Source organism: Marmota flaviventris, chromosome 16 (genome assembly GCF_047511675.1).
Source record: "Marmota flaviventris isolate mMarFla1 chromosome 16, mMarFla1.hap1, whole genome shotgun sequence".
NCBI classification, from domain to species: domain Eukaryota; kingdom Metazoa; phylum Chordata; class Mammalia; order Rodentia; family Sciuridae; genus Marmota; species Marmota flaviventris.
This window is the reverse complement of record NC_092513.1, coordinates 25,660,160-25,678,521: the sequence shown is the minus strand read 5'-3', so window position 1 is coordinate 25,678,521 and position 18,362 is coordinate 25,660,160. Positions and strand designations below refer to the sequence as shown.

Genomic DNA, 18,362 nt, shown 5'->3' with positions numbered 1-18,362 from the left:
TGACTCTACTCAAAAAAAAAAAAAAAAATGATGTGACAAGCCCTGTAGGTAAAGTCACAGGTAAGTGATAACCTGGGAGACTGGGAGAACTATTTGCCATATACATCCTAGATGAAGGGTTAATGATAGTAGTACATGAAAGTCTCCTAAAGGACCTGTACCCAATACAAAATGGGAAAAAGACATGAACAGACAATTTACAAAAAGAGATGTTAAAAATGAAAAATGACCCTTAGATCATGAAAAAAAAAGTTCAACTTTTACTTGTAAGAGAAACAAAATTACAATTACCCTTAGATACTAGTTTATGTCCAGGAGATTGGCAGGAATCCCACAACTCCATGGTACCTTCTGTTGGTGGGGTTGTGGGCAAACAGGCAGAAATACAAACTGGCCCAGTCCAAGGAGGGGGATGTGTATCAAAGCTACACACACGTGTATTCTTCAACTCAACAATCCTATTCTTAGAAATTTGTCCTAAAGCACAAGAGACACAATTTTTCCAAGCACAAGAAGCACATGCATCAGCATTATAGCATTATTTGTAATTGCAAACTATAGGGAACTATCTACGGAGGTCATACATAGGAAAGCGGTTGAATAAATCAGAATGTACAGACAGCGGAGTATTATACAGATGTGAAAAAGACCAAGGAAGAGCTCCACAAACTGGTACAAAGTTATTTCCATGAGATACTATTCAATGCAAAGAGTATGAAAAAGAAGCATATAGAATATGGGACGTTTTCTGTAAGAAAGAAGAGAAAACATGAAAACTTATAGTTTGGCTTGTTTTAACAAAAAGTAATAGGATTGTAAGTAGAAAACCATGCAGTTGGTAACTTACAGGGGGTGGGACACAGGAGAGCGTGACATGTCTCCAAGTATATCTTTTTGTGTACTTTTGGCTTTGAAAAGTGTGTTCTACCCATTTAAAAATTTAAATTAAATAAAACCAATAAAAATAGAAAGGGAGAAATCCTGCATATTGAAAAAAGAAAAAAAGGACCAAACTCTATTTCAAATAAATACCAAATGACACTGAAGAGTCAAAAAAAAAAAAAAAAAAAAGATGGAAGGAAAGAAGATGAACCCAAGGTGTTCCTGAACACGGCAGCTGGGATAGAGGGAGTGAGGGAGGTGTGCTGAGGGTTTGGGGAGCCCAGGTTTCACTTTGGAAGGACACAAAATAAGAGATGGAGAAGGCAGGAACAACCCTGAAGGAACGCGAATTGGAATTGGAGGCATCAGTGTGGACTCGGGATTTCTAACATGGGAACATGAGTGGACATGCACATCAGCATGTGGGTGTTACACACATGTTTGTACCTGCATGGGAGTTATGGATGGAACTGAATAGGTAAATGGGCACATGTGCAGTTCATGGTCTGTCCCTTCAATGGGCCAAGAAATAAAGATGCCCAGCGGATCTTGGCATTGAATCCATTTCCCACTATAAAGAAATCAGAGCTCCTCAGAGAAATGGCTGATTCCTGCACTAGAGCAGGGCAGGCAGGAGATGAGCCTGGGGCTTCGCGGGCCAGAGAACAAGAGCAACGTGTCTAGATAGGAATGGCAGCATAGCAACACCCAGTGTGGGTAGGCTGGAAGGAGCTCCCACCCTTCAAACCTGAGACAATGCAAGCACCAAGATAAGTTCAGTGAGAAATAACAGATCATCAGAAAAACAGGAAGCCATCAGTTAGTAAGATAATAAATAGACAAATAATACATTCTACTGCCCACAGTAGAAGGCCAAGGGCCAACTGGTACACAGGGAGCCAGCACAGGGGTCAGAAAAGCAACTTCACCACCATCACGTTAACGACCCAGTGAGACGAGAGCCATCATCGGATGCATCCAGGGTAAATGCACGAGGAGCAGGGGAACTGTGTGCCTCGACAGGGCTCCCCACAGACTGCTTCCCAGTTCCAAGGAGAAAAAAGCCGTTGTTGTACCATGGAGAAAGCAGACAACACCTGGGAGATGAAGATCAACCCCACCAGCTGGTTGTCGTGGCACATGCCTGTGATCCCAGTGGCTAGGGAGGCTGAGGGAGGCAGGAGGATCTGCAACTTGGTGAGGCTACAAGCAAGTAGGAAGACCCTGTCTCAAAGTGAAAAATCAAAAGGGCTGGGGATGTGGCTCAGTGGTTAGGCACTCTTGGGTTCAATCCCTGGTACAAAACAGACAGAAAGAAAGATGGAAGGAAGGAAAAAAGGAAAGAAGGGAGGGAGGGAGGAAAAAAAATTAACCTCACCAATGAAGACTGGTGAGAGCCTCCAGGTGTGGTTCCCAGAGAAGGTCCAAGAAAGCCTATGCAGGATTCTGACCAAGAACACATAATCTGGACCCCATCATAAGGCAACATTAGACAAACTTAAAATGGGAGCATTTGATTAAAAATAAAAGGGAGGGGCATTGCATTTTTCAAAGATGTCCATGTCATGAAAGGTTAAGAAAGGCTGTGGAAATGTTCCAGATTAGAGGCCAAGGAGACAGAACTCAATGCAATACCCAGGCCTCCAAGGGATCCTGTGTTGGAGGGAGAAACGCTGTCAAGAACATCCTGAGGTGACCTGGCAAAGTTGGAACAAAAATTGTAAATTAGGTAAAAGTGGTGTATTCATATTAAATTCACTGACCAATCAGGGAATGTGCCGTAAGTTTGGGAAACTCATGCTGAGGTGTTTAGGGGTGTCAGGCCATGATGAGAGCAACTTACTCTCAAATGACGAGAGAGAGAGAGAGAGAGAGAGAGAGAGAGGGAGAGAGGCATGTGTGCACTCAAGAGCACATACCTGAGTGAACCATGGAACCCAGATGATCAAGACACTCAGGAGACATTTTAACCCACCCTCCACTCTGGCTTCTGGTCAAATCAACCCGCGGGGCCTCCACCTGGAGGCTACAGAGGCCCAGGGCGGGGTGTTTAATATCTTGTCTTCCTTTCCTCAGAGATGCCTCAGGCTGGCTGTGTCCCTGGACCAGCAATCACAGCGAGGTCAGGTGGCCCTCATCCCACCCTCCCTGTCCCTGCTCTCAGCAGCCTCCTGTCGTGGCCCCTTCAGTCCCATGGTGGGACAGCCCCCTAGCATTAAAGCCCTAGGTGCTGCACTGGGTCTCCTGAGCCCCTCAAGCCTGGGCTTTTGCACCAGCTCCTTCCACATGGCCCAGGGAATGTGCCACCTGGGTCTTGCAGGCCCCTTGCTCCTGCCAGCCCTCCCGGTGGACGTGCTTGGGTCTGGTGGTGCTGGAGGCTGGTGCTGGAGGCCCTGCATTCCGCGCGTGCGCAGCGAGGGTCAGCTGCAGAGCCTTGTGTGCTGCAGAACAAGAGCCTGGCGCGCTGCTCCGTGTCCCCATTTGATGTCATCTTTTCCTAAGTTACTGTTACAAGAAGGGAATGAAAAGCGAGAAGAGTCGTGGAGGAAGGCCTTTCTTCCTGGCGAAACCCTTTGTTGGGAACCCTTCAGGAGCCCGATTCAACGATTCAACGAGCGGAGCATGTGGCCTCGCATGGTCCTCAAAACGAGTTCCGAGCGACACTCGGGCTCCTCATTATTCATTCTATCAAAATCAAGATATTAGCTCAGCCTGCCGCGTCGTCAGGGCGGGCCCTCTGATGCATTATCTGCTTCAAAGCAGAGAAGGCCTTTCATGCCAGGCCTGTCAAGTCCATTCTGTCCCCTGCCCCGTGTCGCAGACACGGGCAGGCTCGGGACAAAGCAGCGGAGCCAACGTGTGGCCCGCTGCTGCCTCTGCCTCGTTGGCACCCTGCGCTGGAGTCCCCGAGGGTGGCCTTGGAGCAGAGGGGGAGGGCCCCGTCTGACCCCAGGAGGGGGGTCTCTCTCCTCCAGGACCACAACTGATTTTGAAGTGGGTGGAGGGGTGAGGGCCAGGGACCCTGAGACTGAAAAATCAAAACTGCCTGGCTTCCGTGCTGCTTTATCTCTGGATGACAAAACCTCAGTGCCAGTCGGCTCCGAGGCTCCAGCAGGACACACAATGGCTTCCTGGCGCTAGCTTCCGCTGGACGGCAGTTAATGGCGCTGCTAGGAAGACTGTGGGGCTCTTAACTTAGTGGACGCTTGGCCTCCTTGAGGCCTGTGGGTGGGCCCACAGTCCCCAGCTGACAGACTTCCCTGAATGGCTGAGAGGGAGGAGGACCCCATGGCAGGTTCAGAGTATTGAGCGCATGTCCCTTGGGGGCTCTCCAGCTAGCTCTAGACCCCCTGTGGGAACTGTAGGTGACTGGAGGAGGCTGGGTGGACCAAAGAAGGCTTCCCAGGGGAGGTGGGGTGTGACAGATGGGCGTTCATGGGAGAGGAGAGGGAAAGGCAGGGAGGAACATGAGTGACCTGCTGAGGACCAGGCATCTGCCAGGGGACAGGTCAGAGTTCAGGCTGGAGGGAGCTTGACTGCAAGCAGGTATTTCTTCTTCCTGTTGTTTCCCTGAGCAGTCCTAAATTCAATATTAATTTCCCAAAAAAGACCCGTCTTGTTGATCAATGTTGATTTCCCCAGCACACCTGTTCATATTCCAGATGAAAATGTGTTATAAGACCACTCCATTTGGCTGGTGATTACCATGGCAATCAGGCGCTCACTGACAGGACAGCGCTGCCCCTGAAGACAAGATTCTGCAGAGGGCAGCGAGGCAGGCAGGCTGGGGCTTGGGATGTGTTCTTCCCTGGGGAAGTCTCGGCAGGTGGCACAGTCCCAAGGCCTGGGGGCTTTGCAGGAAGAGGGGGCTGGGTCAGATGCGGGACAAGTAAGGGGCAGGCAGGTCCTGCATGTTGGTGCTCCAGCGTCTGTAGAACTGGGCACAGCTTTGCAGGATCCCGTACAAGAAAGCATCTGAGCCATCATGCCCCCCAGGTCAGGCACCTTGGCTAGAAGACCATTCAACCTCCCCCTTGGGCCAGAAACCACCTCTAATGACTCCTGGGACATTATAAAGATGTGATTATTATAGCTTCGTTCCATCATAGGATTCTGGGTTAGGCTCCAGTGGAAGCCCAGGCCGCTTGAAGTTTATTATTTAATCCTGATATAGTCTGTTATGTTTTCAAGACCTCCAACCAAGCTGACATTTCAGCTTCAGATCCCAGCTCCACAATTTACTGGCTATGTGACCTTGGGTGAATTACTGGGCTTCTCTGGTCCTTTTCCCTTATAAAAGGCGGATACTCAAAGTTGCTAATGCACACAATTGTTTTTAGAATGAAGTGAATTAATACATGCAAAACAGAACAGTACCTGTCAGAGTAAGTGCTCAGAAAGGCTGGTCACTGATGTCCTTGAATCACCCCTGCACAAGTGTCATAGGGGAGGAAACTGAGACCAGGCCACAAGACAAATGGATAGCAGGATTGTACCAGACAGGACTTGCCGTCCGGGCACTGCTCTCTAACATTATGGAAACCTTTCTTTTGATGAAGAAGTGCATGGAATTGGAGAGGAAAATAAGAAGAAAAGAGTCTTCATGGGAACCAGCATTTCGACACCCACAAGACCCACCAGGGATGTAGCAGAGCCTCCCACTCAGTGCACGGGGGCAAGGAGGACAGAGGGTACAGCCAGTATCTTTGACTTCACCCAAGCACCATGTCACCTCATTCTCTTGATAGACCTGTGCCACCCTCTCTGAACGAAGAGGACACCAGGGTCCCAGTGGCCCAAAGCTGCATGGTAATAATGGTGGACAGCCTGGGACTAGGCCCTCTCTCTGCCTCCCCACTCACAGCCCCTTCACAAAGATGTCAGTCAGCTTGCTGGCTTCTGGCTGACTTGTTGACAACAACAGCTAGGACCTGGTCCACCTTCTTAAGCCCAGTTACCCCTTTAGTCTAAAAGAAGCCCTGGAAGCTCAGATAGGGGATCAGAGCCTCAGAGCAAGCACACCCTAAAAAGGAGAAGACATCTAGAGTATTTGGTTGTTCCCACAACGGCCCAGACACAGTAAATGTCTTAGTAACAGTCACGGCTGCACCGATTACCACTGCTGTTCTAGGCCCAGTGCCACCCTCTCATTTTCATATAATGACATTTGTCATCAAGGGGCTTATTTTACACTGTACCAGGCACCATATCATGCAAATCTGTCGGGGAGTCATGGGCTCTGTATTACACAACCTGCCCCACCAGAGGCAGTGACAGGCCATTATTTTGTGTCCTGCAAACTCTGCAGTGATAAGGAAACTCTACCAATTTGATGCTTTATCGGGTTGCAGGTTGAGGAAAGATATTATTTCAATCAAGATAATGATTCTATTTCTCAGACGGAAATGAGATTTTTTTTTTTCATGGCCTCATGGGGGTGCCACCAAAATCCGTCTTGGGGCTGGAATAGGCCATGCGCACATTCGAGGATTTCTTGCAGCCGGAGAGAGAGCATCAACACGAAGGAGAACTGGAAAAGACAGCTTGTTTGCAAGAGCAAAACATACACACCAGGCCTACACGACCACAAAATAAGTTCTATTTGGATATTTTTTGGCATTAGACAAAACCCAGGAGACCAAAATGCGGCAGGTAAGTGGGCGTTGTGTGCGCTGGGTGGCCTGGGGCATGCTGGATGGTCTAGAGAGGCTAAGGATGATCACAGAGATGCACAGACCAGACCCAGCTGTGACAGGACCTCGGAAGTCTTCTACGCCTGCCTGTCACGTAGATAGGTTCCTATACAGCTTTGTTGACAGATGACCTAGCTACCGTTTCAACGCCTCCCACCACAGGATGCTCACCCATTCCGTCACTGACCAGATCCTATGCGGAGAAAGCGCCTCCAAATTATGTCAAGTCACCTCATCAAAGGAAAGCACAGTGAGAATTCCCAAGGCGCTCACACGCAGTGGATCTAAATATACTCAGGAAACTGAAAACACGTTTCAGTAAGTCATTAAACAACGTGCGAATGGCAGCAGATAATAAGTGCAGCAAGACCTCAATAATTTGCACTAAATAGAGCATTTAGTGAAACTTTAAATTATTTTCAAGATTGCGGAATTCCAAGGGCTGCAATACAGAATCCTCAAACTATGTGTGATTTGCTTTAAATAATACTTATTTATTTGCAATCAGAAACAATGATAGCTTGCAATTCTTATCACTTATTAAGCAGTTTGGAAATGTGTGCAAAATTGCTCAACACTTTAAATCTTCCACGGTGGGTTGACCAGACTATGAACTGCTCTCCTTCCAAAAAAGGGCCACATTCCAGCTCATCCCTTTCTGGAGTAACCCCAACTGCTGATTCTTGAGACCCAAGAGTATCTTTCAGTACAACATGAGATTCACTAAAACTTGGATATCTAAACCACACTGTCACTGCGAGCATACAAGAGATGGGCAGGGGACTTTCTACTGGAGATCTTTTGGTACTTTTGAAATTAGAGCCACAAGAGTATAATACCTATTAAGAATGAAATTCCAATAAAATTCAATTTTTAAAAAATCACACATTATGAATTTTTTTCTTCTTCTTCTTTTACATCATGAATACATATAATTTTTGTCAATGGTACCTCAATAAGGCATTATGAATTTCTGTTTTAATACCTGTACCTCTAAATGCAAACCTAACTGCAGTGAGAATTACTGCCAGGTCAGAGGAGCGTGACATGTGGCTGTCCTCACACTAGAGACACTCATGAGAACAACAGGAGATGCAACTGTTGGGCACCCCTTACCAGCTGCTGAGAGCATGGACCGTGGCTTTCACCGTGACAGTCTCTGGATTTGCTGCTCTTCGCTGACACGATGCCATGGAGCCTATACCCCCAGCAACACTCTGGAGGCAGCTGATGGCGAATGGGCTACACAAGCCCTGACCCTTGTCTCCAAACCAGATGTCACCACAGTGTCATATGTGTGAATGGAGCCGAGGACCCTCGCCCTGAGAGCTCATTCTCACTCGGGGCCTCCTTCTTTTTCCTGCCTCCCCCTCTCCAACAGTGCTTCCTAAGAGCTTTCCCAAGAGAGTTCCATGCACCCAAAACCTACTTAAGCTATGCTTCTGGGGAGCCCCAACTCAGCAGTCACCAATGGTTCCAAATGAAGCCCTCTCTTGTCGACAGAAAGCATCTCTGGTGTTAGAAGCACACAGAGCCTTCTGTTTTGAGGGCAAAACCTTCCCCACCCTGCCAAAGACCATCCGTCTGACATGTACGGCCCAGGAAAGCCAGCGACCCAAAATGCTGGCCTCCAGGACAGAATTCCTACAGCAGGAACAGACAACACTCACTCTTCCTCTCCAGGACGAAGGCACAGAAGACAGGGCCTCACCTGGAAGGGCCTGCTCCTTAATTAGAGATCTACTCATGGACAGTGTGGACTTCTCAGCTCTGTCACTCACAAGCTCAGTGAATATTTAGTGACTCCAAGCCCAGTGTCCTGAATCTCCAAAATAAGAATACCGAATAGAGCCTTTGTACAGCTCCTGGGCAGCAAGACCCGCACGTGTGCTACAGATTGGTAACGCTGTGGAAATACCGGTTGCTGGTACTGGGATTCAGAATTAGCACAAAACAAATAAGGAATTAATTTTGGTTAAATAAATAAATCCCTGCTGCCCTTCGTCCTGGGTACCAAAAGCTCTGGGGAAGGGCAAGGGGACAGCTGGGAACACTATCTTTGTGACTATCCACCTGTAGCTCAGGGAATGACTCCACCACTGGTCTCATAAAGTGCTGGTGGCCCTCAGGTGCTGCTGTTTGGAGGAGGCTCTCCCTCTCTCTCTCTCTCTCTCTCTCTCTCTCTCTCTCCCAGGGAAGATTCCTAATACAGAATTTCTTGTAATCTATCCAGTGTATTGATCTCAAGTACAACTTCAAGTTTGGTGGAAAATCCATGCAGCCATTCCCACATGCAGCAGCAGACAAATGGGCAGAAATTTAATTGTATTTACAGAGGCGAGGGATTCTTTATTGCATTCTGGTCCTTTGCATCTGGACCGTTCATGAAGCTATTCCAGACCTTCAGCTCCTGACCAACCTCCCAGCCCTGCAGACCCAGGCCTGTGCTGCACTCCCTGCAGGCCCAACCAGGTCCCAGGAGGGGCCTCTGGCCCTGGTCCTCCTCCTTGGAAAGGCCTGCCTCCTCCACCCTGGGTCAAGTGTCTCCTTCCCCAGGAAATCTTCCCTCCTCACCCCCCAGCACCAGTTGGTCGGTCTGTACCAGAGGTGGCCCATGCACCCTTCCAGAGAGCTCTTTATTTGTCCCACATGTAGATGTCTTCTCTTTCCACACTGGGAGCCCCTCCAAAACACAGCCTAGGCCTGCTGGCTCTCGTGGCCTGCTCAGAGACTGCAGGTAATGCCTGGCCCCAGGTGACTAAGGCTCTCAGGCTGGCGGGGGGATTGTACATATGTCTACTCTTAGTTTAAGATGCTATAACATGGCCTAGATGAGGATTTACTGTTCTAAATAGCAGCCAACTTAGCACTGTGTGAAAGCACGCCTTTCTTTTCCCCAGAGGAGTCCTGCTCTGCCCACTCACCCATCCGCAGGCCAAGGGAGTGACTGTCTTGTGAAGCCAACAGGAATGTCCTCCACTTGGAAGACAGAGCCAAGGTTCCAAGCCTCCTCCTTCAATCTGACGCCTTATATGCCAGGGTCCAACCCACTCATCAAGAGTCACCTTCCAGAAGAACCCAAAGCCCATTCCACCCAGGTCTTGCTTCTTTTCCCTACTAGGGAAACCTGCCCACTGGCCAGGAACACTGTAAAACCACACAACCAAACGAGCAAGATTCATACTCACAAGCACCAACGCCTTAGTCTTCAATTTCAGGCCACCAGCTTTTCGGCCAACCTGCTCATTTCCTGCAAAGAGAAGAAAGGGACAGAGAATCACATTAGCATCTGCTCTGGGGATCCCTCGGCGCTTTCCTGGCCGACCTCAGGCTTCTGCATCTTCTCTGCATTCCCACTCCCAGCAGCAAGCATCTTCCCTCCCTGGGAACACCATGTGCTCGCTGGGTGGGCGCCCCCACTGCCGCAGGCCTCTAGGCTCAGCCCACGCCGTCTCCTCCCGCTCCCGGCGCCGTGCCAGTCTCAGATTGACCACTGCCTCCAATTCCCTGAAGGCGCTGGGCTTCTTCCCACTCCGGAGTGAGGCCTCCACTTCTGTAGCATGGGGTTGCCTAGCAACCCTGCGCGCGCTCCGAAGGCCCTCCTAAATTGGACCTCACAGCACAGGGCATCTCCTTGTACAGCTGCCTGCATCTTAACAATCTGGCCCTGAATAATAACACAATGGTAATTGCGTTCGTGGACCCCCAAACTACATTTAAATAATGTTCAAGAGCTGACACCAACCAACAAAGGCCAGAAAATGCATCACGGAGGTTGACGACGAGGCCAGGCGGGAACGCTTGGTGCCGGAGGGAGTTGACACCAAAGACTTGAGTTAATGACAATGCCAACCTGCACCGCGACTTCTCCTGCCTTCTGCCGGAGTGTGTCACCGTTTTAATGTGTAGTAATGTGAGTTTGGGCAATTAATGTGCAGAAGTAGTGACGTTCGGAGACAGGATGCCCTTTAGCTCTGCTGACACACGCGTGCATTTTTGGAGGGAGCTGGGGAGGGGAAGATGGTGGATGGGAAGGAGAACTCTGCCTGAGTGATTTTTCTTGGCTTTTAGGATCGTGGCTAAATACATTTAGAAGGGGAGGGAAAGGACTCATCAAGCAAGAGTTCAAAGCACTTGCTACTTCAGTGAGGGACCAATGCAAAGTGACTGATGTATTTTAGGATAAGAAGTGAAGGCAAAGGGGTCTTGGCACGGGCTCCAGCACAGAGTGAGGGGGCTCAGCATGGCATAGGGAAGGTGGCGTGCATGACAGACCTGCCTTCAGTCTGTGGCCCTGGCAGAGAAGAACGCTCACCTCTGCTCAGGTGCAAGAGTCTAACGCAGGCGCAATAGCCAGATGGCAACCTGCTCCTTGTGGAGTGACAGCAGGGGCCAGGGGATCAGGCCTCAGCATTTGAAAATCTGGAGCTTTTGTTTTTTTTAGTTCAAAAACCTCCCACCAGGCACTCACACCGACATTCAAACACACACATCCACCCAAAGCATTATTTACGACAGCCCAAAGGACCAGGAAAACCAGCGTCCGTCAGAAACTGAACAGGTAAACCAAATGTGGTACATACATAGGAGGGAACATTATTTGACCTAAAAAAAAAAAAAGAAGAAGAAGGAAATTCTGACACGTGCTACACCATGAATGAACCACCAGGATAGAATGTTGAGTGAAATAAGCCAGTCACAAAATGGCGCCCTGTATGATTGCAATTTTAGGAGTCCAATTGGTAGAGACAGAAGTGGAAAGGTGGTTGCAGGGGGCTAGGGGTGGGGGTGGCGGTTAGTGTTGAATGAGAGAGTTCCAGTTGGGCTACATGGAAAGTTCTGGAAATGGGCAATGGCAATGGTGGCACAGCAATGTGAATGTATTTAACACTAGTGAACTGCACACTAAAAATGGCCAAAGTGGTAAATCTTATGTTATATATATTCTACCTCAATTTTTAAAAATCCCCTTGCAACAACAGCACAACGGGCACAGCATGTCTCTAAGAAACTTCTGTCCTCTTCATCTTGGAAATCAAGAGCAGACAGGGTCACTCACAAGCTTAGACGGAAAGACGGTCACCAGGACTAAAGCACACACGGCAATGTATGCAATACACAATTAAGCACTTACAGATTTCATTGATTTGGAAAGGTCATTAGTGCCAATAGCTTCTTTGAGTGAGGTTGAACAAACTGCAAGGGTAATTTGTTTTTGGCCAGGGAAACCTGTGGCTCGTAAGCACTGGGGTCGGAGCATTGAGAGACAGGATTCTCTGAAGTCTAGACACCATCACCCTCTAGAACCTGGCTTCCTTCCAGGGAGAGTACTCTCTGCATGTCCCCAACCAATTTCCTCTCCACATGGGCTCGTGGGCCCCAGTGATACCCTCAATCTTACCCTTTGCTCACCCTCTGCTCCCTTTCTGGGCAATCTGACCCAATCCTTCTCTTCTGGGCTCACATCAAATCTCACATCTCACGGACTTTCCGGATCCCCCAACATTTCTTTCTCTGAATGCCGTAGCCTGCAACCTAGCCCTTGCTTCGGTACTATCTTAGGTCCATGGACTGTCACTCACACCTCTTGTGTGCCATGGGCTGAACACAAGGTGGGCTGCTCGGCTGCCTTGCCTGCTTTCCCTGGGAATGCTGAGCACAGCTCCCTTGCCCAGGGTACAAAGCACATCTGCTGGCTGCAGAGCCCTGGAGCTAAATATTCCAGGCAGGCTTGCTGTTCCCTCCAGCCATTTAGAGGTGCAACTCAATGTGTGCAATAAACAATGAGCATTTACAGATTTTATTAATTTGGAAAGGTCATTAGAACTAACAACTTCTCTGAGTGAGAATGAATAAATAGCATGGGTAATTTTTTCAGTGTCCTGGATTTTTTTTCCCTTGGAATAATGTGCTTTAAGTCTCAAAAAATAGTGTTGCCAGTAAAAAAAGAAGAAGAAGAAGAAGGAAAAAAAAAAAGGCCTGGGAGGAACCCAGCAAGAGCTCTGAACAAGCCTTGCTTCTCTCTCTTCCCATCTGTAAATGGGGACATGATCTCAGAGATCTTTCCAGCTCAAACAAATAACAAATTTGCAGTTGGAAGCAGCTAGCAAGACTTCCAAGGTCACATGGCCCTCGACCCCCACCATCTTACCAGGTGCTGGGCACCACTGTGCCTCTGGGTAGACGAGGCGCCAGGCACACTCTCAGCCAGGACAAGGTTCTCAATCACTCCAGGGGCCTTCCCAGACACTGACCTGGGCACTGGCAAAACCTAAGCCTGGTTTGTCTGGCTCTCGTTCCATCATTAAGGAATATTTGAGACTAATGACTTGTTTTCTCAAATCTCCAGGCATGGCTGGAAATGGGCCAAAGGGCATCATCCAGGCTCTGTCTCCCCAGCTCTTGGCTCTGTGACCAGCGGCACTGTCTGTCAAGGGCCAGCCGCTGTGGGACAGATGGTCCTGGTTCTCCCAGACAGGCGAGATTAAATGGAAGCAACATTCAAAGAGCAGGAGCCCCGGCTCCAGCCTGCTGTCCCGAGGAGAAGCAGTTGGCCCTTGACCAGACCGTGCTGTCAGCTCAGGCTTTTTCTGACATCCCTCTGTTTCCCGGTCATCATCCCCTCTTCTCTTTGCCTTGGAGGCAGTTAGACATAAAAAAGTGGGAAGCCAGGGTCTGTCGGCAAATGTGTGGCCACAAACACCCATGTCTGCACCTCTGGATGGCTTGTGGCTTTCAGGAGCAATAAAAAGACTAACAGTTGTGAATTCAAACTATGTGACTGACAGCAGCAACACCAATATTAACATTAATATGAACTAACATTTGGGGGATGCTTTATGATTAAGTATCTTCCCAGGTAGGTAGAATAGCTTCGACCCATTAATTGCCTATCTGCGAAGTTCCGGGGTCTCTGCTATTTGGTGGCAAGGCGGACGTGGGAAGCTGTGCTTCCTACCTGCAAACTCCTCCCAGGAGGGCTTACAGACAGGAAGGAGGCTTAGAGGTCTGGGGTCACCCCACTGCACCTGGGAGAAGATGAGTACATGGCAGCCACCCAGCAGGCATCTGTGACTGGGACCAGGGCTCTTCGGTGTTGAAGGGTGGCCAGCACAAGCAGATACCTGCCCTGACAATCAGTTTGGGGTCAGAGGCCCCAGGAGACTCCCTCAGGATGGCCAGATGATGGTCCCTTTGGCAAGGTCTACAGCTGGCCCTGCCACTCAGCAACTCAGCAGCTGTGTGACCTTGCAAGTGATTTAACTTCTGTGCATCAGATTCTCACCAGCAAAGTAGGCACACTAATAACACCTACCTCTAACTTCACATGGATGGAGCAAGAATTAAATCAGAAAATGGAGGACACACTTGGAACTGGGCCTCAGGTGAGCCCAGTGAGCCTAGCTTCTCCCTGGGAGGTCAGCTGCGTGCAGGGATGATCCTGACTGCTGTGCTCACTGCCAGGTCCCCAGTGCCTGGCAAAGGGCCAGCACATAGTGAGCGTTGATGCTGTTCCATGGAAAGTATTTTGGGGGCTAGTGACAGCCCAGCACTGGTAGGAAGAGCTTGGTGTGATGAGTTGTCACTGTGGGCCATCCAGCCTTGGGCTTGGAGGGCCTCGGGGTTGACCAGCAGAGGGTCTCTGGTGACAGGGTGGCAGGGCTGCTCCTAGCAGAATCCTTTAGAGTCTGTGCTGCAAAGATTGCAGCTTGCTTTTTCTCTGATGTTAAATTAGCCACCTTAGGAATGCATGATGGTAGAGAAACAGGCTCACCTGCCCAAAGCCCCAAAATGGATTTGACTGCCTGTCTGGGGGAGCGGGAACACCCCTGCAGTTACAACCAGCAGGTCATTCCTCATTACACAAGGTCCCTTCCCTGGGTTCTCATTGGCTGAGCACTGTGGGGTATAGAGCCTTCTAGGTTTGGCGGTCTCCTACTGGGTTATTTAAACCTTTAGTTGTCCTCACCTCCCTTGGTCCCCTTAAGGTGGGAAGGCCTTCTTGGGTTGAGAGCATCTTGCAGTTTATCTCTGTTGGTCAGGCCAGTCCCTCCCCCTGTTTGTCAAGGGGCTGTGAATTGCTGGTCACTTTCCACTCTAACTCTCCCCTCCTGTTCCTCTTCTTACCTCCCCATTTTACATTTAAGGCCAAACACTGGATTCTGAAAAATGGACCACCAGACTTTATTTCTCACAGTGAGTCACTTTGGAAGACAGCGAGGTGGAGCCTTCCAAGGCTAAACACGGGTTTATTGTACAATCTAGAAGCATGCTCAGAGATTGGCTCAAATGGACTGAAAATTCATGTCCATGTTTAAAACAAAAAATACATGCAGATATTTATGGCAGTTTTATTTATGTTTGTTTTGTTGTTGTTGTTGTTTGGGGGGGGGGGTGGGTACCAGGAATTGAACTCAGGGGCACTCGACCAAAAAGCCACATACCCAGACTATTTTGTATTTTATTTAGAGACAGGGTCTCACTGAGTTGCTTAGTGCCTCACTTTTGCTGAGGCTGGCTTTGAACTCCTGATCCTCCTGCCTCAGCCTCCCATGCCACTGGGATTATAGGTGTGCACCACGGTGCCCGGCAGCAGTTTTATTTATAATTGTCCCAAACTGGAAGCAACCAACATGCACTCTCAATAGGTGAATGGATAAACAAATGGTAGTATATCCAGATAACAGAATATTATTCAGTGATTAAAAAACAATCTGTTCTCTTCTCAGTGAGAAGACACAGAGGAATCTTAGAAGCATACTGCTAAGTGAAAGAAGCCAGTCTGAAAAGCTACCTAGTCTATGATTCCAACTATGTAACATTCTAGAAAAGGCAAAAACTATGGATACTCCTGGTAGTTACCAGGAGTCAAGGGGTGAAAGGTGAATACGTACACAATAGGGAACTACGCGCGGGGCTGAGACTCTAGAGACTCTACTGAAAGACGAATGTGGAGACCTGCATGACATGCTAATGGTGGATACGTGTCCTTGCACATTTGTCAAAACCCATAGAACACAGAACACAAAGGTGAACCCTAATGTGAAACCCCAGTGTGAACAACGACTCCCCAACATTAGTTTATCCAGTGTATCAAAGACACCAAACCTGGGAGACATAAGATAATAACCCAGGAACCTGGAGGCGTAAGGAGAGAGGGGTGTATGGGTCCCCCTGATCTTTTTGCTCCCTTTTCCTGCAAGCCAAGAACTGCCCCTCACTGGATGGGTAGGGGGCTTGGGGGAAGCCCAGCTGATGTCTGTAGAGAATGAACTGGGGTCTAAACCATCCCTCTTAGTCTACCAGAGCATGAGGCCAGTTTGGTCTGGTCTGATTGAGAGAGAGAGAGGAAAAAAAAAAAGGAGTGTGTGTGTGTGTGTGTGTGTCCAGGGACATGCTCTTCTAAGGCAACTGAATCCTCCTTCAGTCATTGCTTTGGGGTGATGGCCCCTTGGAAGTCCAGTTTCTGTGACCTTGGCCTAGATCTTAAAATAGCCCTGAGAAAGGGGAAGGCTGAGCCCAGAGCCAAGGTCAACAGTAGAGCCTGGGCCAGGGGAGAGGAGAGGAGGGGAGAAGAGGAAAGAGGAGAGGGGGAGGGGGAGGGGAAGGGAGAGGGGAAGGGGGAGGGGAAGGGGGAGGGGGCCTGACTGAGGAACAAAGGCCTAATCTCCCTGGTCAGGCTGCTTCACTGGGTTCTTGCTCAGTCATGCACATTTTATTTTCTCTGGCCTCGGGGAGCTGTTCCTGGGCCCTGCAGATCTGAGTGAGGGCCTCCAGCAAGGATGGTCCCGGAGCTGAGGAGAGAGGGCAAGCCACCCAGGCCTGCCCCACCGCCCCACTGCCCCTGCGGTGGGCAAAGAATATTCAATGTTACAATATTGAATGAGTTTAAATATGGAGAAAAGAAAAAAAAAAACTTCTCTATAGGATACAAGGAAAAGAAATAAGTCTGAGGTATCAGGATCTCAGAGGCAGCAGGACAGCCCCCCTGCGGGTGAGGGGTGGGGGAATGCTGTTTGCTGAAGTTCACAAGAGGGCTCTCTGCTGATATCATCTGCTGAGGGAGCTTGGGAGGTGCATGCTGTGGAATTTGCCTGGGTGGTAGCCCCAGCCCTGCTTCCTGGTTCTGCTGCCAAGTGGGGCTGGGATTTTTTTGAGGCTGCCTCTTGGGAAAGTGCTGGAAGGGGAGCCAGAGGGAGGGATCAGGCCGCAGGTGGAATTCCCAGCTCAGAAGTACACAGGGAGGCAGGCAGCCCTGTCTCTCTGACTGTGGCCTCCCCTGGGTACCTCTTCTTGCCTCTGTTGGTCTAGTCTTTAGTCCTATTTCCTGGTGGTCTGAATCCTGTAACATTCCTTCAGAACCTGCTTTCCAGAATGTTCTACCTCTACTGGTGTCCAGCATGATAGCAATACTTAATGCCAGCCTGTGTATCACAACTACCACAAGAGCACCAGTGACAGACGGAAACCAGGAGTAGACAGGTGTGTGGATGTTTGGAAAGGGGCTCTTGTGGTAGTGATTCTGCAATCTGTACACGGGGTAAAAATGGGAGTTCATAACCTACTTGAATCAAATGTAGGAAATATGATATGTCAAGAGCTTTGTAATGTTTTGAACAACCAATAATAAAAAAAAAAAAGAAAAAAAGGAGGGGGGAGGACTAGATCCCACCCAAAGTGGAGCATTAGTAGATCATACATGTTTATCTCAAAGCAGGACTGACTCTTCTAGAGCACAAGGTGACACTGTAGATGGCTATCTGGGACAGTGGACAAAATAACTCAACAGTGTCAAACAGGATGTGTCCCCCAACCTTTGGGGCTTAGGAAAACTCAGCACTCCTCTGGAGCTGCCATGGCACAAAATGGGGAGATGTCCCCTCATGCACCAATTCCCCTGTCAATAGGAGGTGTTGGGAAGGATCCAGAGGGAGGCAGCCAGCACAGCATAGGCCCACGGAAGCACAATTGCCTCACAGGAAATGTGAGAACGCTGCTTGCTGGGCTCTGTGCACTCCAAAGATCCCCTGAATCCCACCTCCTGCAAAGAGTTTGGGGGACACCCTTTACTGGGTCACTTCATATGGGACATCCCGTGAGCAGTTCACATCTCATGTGCTTCAGTTCCTCCTCCCTGCTCCCCTAGCAGATCTGGAGGCCAGGGACTGCCACGTGGTGCTGTCTCTAGAACCTCCTGTCTTTCCCTCCCCAAACCCAGCCTCCTACCCCAGAACCTTCACTTCTCTGGCTGAGAGTTGCTGGAAAGAGACAAGCTGACCTGAAGTCCCACAATCCCCCCTTAGTGCTGGGACCCAGGTTCTAGATGGTGGACATTGTGGTCCTGTGGTCTTCGCTGTCACAGATCACCCTGTTCAGGTCCATCGCAGGCGCTTTCATAAGGGAACCTCTGCTGCAGGGTGATGATGGCGGGTGAGGTTGTGAAATCAAATCCAGAAAGGGGGTCTGGGAGAACTGTATGTCCACAGCTTAGGGGACCTTGAGCGGTGGACCTTGGTGAGAACTGAGGATGGGAGGTGGTCCATGAAATGAGCTGGGGCAGGTGGGGTGCTCATTAGGGAGACCTCCCTGGAGGCAGCAGACAGTAAACAGAGTCCAGAGGGGTGGGGAGGACATGGAGAGGTAGGGTCAATGCTGTAGAGGAAGGAAGGGACCCAGCAGGATGGAGCAGGGCAGTGAGTTACCAGGTCTGGATGGAGCAGGTGTTGCTGGTCCGTGCAAAGGAGAGCCAGACATGCAGCCCTGATACAGAGCTGGGCTGGGGAGCTG

General features: G+C 49.5%; 1 protein-coding gene across 1 annotated transcript in view; it reads right to left on the bottom strand.

Moving 5' to 3' along the window:
- Zbtb7c (zinc finger and BTB domain containing 7C) overlaps nt 1-18,362 on the bottom strand; it is a 258,060-nt gene that overhangs the window by 128,540 nt on the left and 111,158 nt on the right. Inside the window, exon 2 of the mRNA XM_071602666.1 lies at nt 9,764-9,825. The gene's annotated coding sequence lies outside the window, so the exon portion shown is untranslated. The remainder of the gene's footprint in view (nt 1-9,763; nt 9,826-18,362) is intronic.